General features: G+C 42.3%; 1 pseudogene; it reads right to left on the reverse strand.

The window, feature by feature from the left end:
• Positions 1-1,121, reverse strand: part of LOC109475956 — a 2,410-nt pseudogene extending 1,289 nt beyond the window's left edge.
• Positions 1,122-1,428: the final 307 nt, after the last annotated feature.

A 1,428-nucleotide genomic window follows, 5' to 3' on the forward strand; every position in this document is an offset into this window, starting at 1 on the left:
GGGAAACATTTGGCCCTCGTTAACTTTGCCACTAAGTAAGTCTATGATAATGTGTTTGTGTACAATAACAAAAGTTGTTGACAACTGATCACAAATAAAAGCATAATGTAAACATAATGAAATATATGCGTCCTCTCCGATGGGCAACGGATCTGCGATTCGATGCCCATACGGAGATAATAACAAACAATATCAAAACAAATCATAGTACAGACAAAATCAAAGGTAATAATCAACACTAAATAAATGGCAAAATCATATCCAAATGAAGATAATTTCAATAATTAACAAAAAAGAATAACTTGTGATTTTGTTGTGTCTATCTGTGTATAGAAGACTCAGTCAGCACAAGTTCTGTTGTAATTTCTTTGTTTCTCTTATAAAGACTTTTCACAGTCCTTCTTGTCGGCTATACGTGAATGGAAAAACTTACCAAGCCCTTCGTTATTTCTAACGACTTTAAATACAGTCAAGATGCTTGCCAAATCGAGGGTTCTATCGTTTTCTTCCCCGCCTCGGATGAAGTCTCAGTTTGCGACCCCCGTCCGTCTGTTGACTTCTCAGCTGACGTTGTGGGTCCGGATCTCCCAGTCCCTGTCGGGTGCGCATTCTGTTCGATTGTGGTGATTTCGGACCAGTTTCTTCCTCTTCTGATGCCTCCGACCCGGGTCCATCGTGAAGTCACCTGTTCGGGATCTGCCAGTGTAAGTACGACTGGCCTTCTATCACCAACTTACAGCCGACTATCGTCGCCTTCTTCCCCTTAGCTTTGGCTCTCTTCAAGGCCGGTACAAGTTTCTGTTTCCTGAGGTTGCGGATCTTTGCTGGGACATCGTCCGAAATGAACACCCGCTTTCCGCGTAATCTCGTCTTATTCTTCCACACCTTTTCTCTGTCCGCCCGACAGGTAAACCGAGCGATAATCGGGCGGGGTTTTGTTGCGTTCTTCGAGAACTTTCCAAGACGATGAACCCCGCACATTCGCATATTACCAGTTGCAATCTGCATCTCTTCGCTTATCAATTTCACCACTTTCTCTGTACAGTTTTCTCCCTGACTTTCCGCATAACTTTCCAGCTCGGTTAAGTCATGTTACCGTGTTCCTTCTCCTGGACCTCCATTCTCGCAGTTAACAATTCCAGGTTTTCGAAAAGATCTGCCAGGTTTTCGATTTTCAACACGGAGTTCTCTGTAGGGGTAAAATCAGTTTGGCGGTTTTCGGTGGTAGGGGAAATAGTTTCAGGGTCAAGAATTGTGTCAGGAACAGTTAAAGATTTGTCTACTTTATTGAAATGTTTTAACCAAGCCTCGTTTGATATATCAGGACTGTCTTGTGATTTTCCTGATTTTAGTTTATTTAGTAAGCTCCAAAAAGCGCTTGGATTTTGTTCCCTCAAAGAAGAGAGCTGATTCAAAATTTGTTGATTA

The sequence above is a fragment of the Branchiostoma belcheri genome, unplaced genomic scaffold, assembly GCF_001625305.1.
Source record: "Branchiostoma belcheri isolate BF01 breed outbred unplaced genomic scaffold, Haploidv18h27 scaffold359, whole genome shotgun sequence".
NCBI lineage: Eukaryota > Metazoa > Chordata > Leptocardii > Amphioxiformes > Branchiostomatidae > Branchiostoma > Branchiostoma belcheri.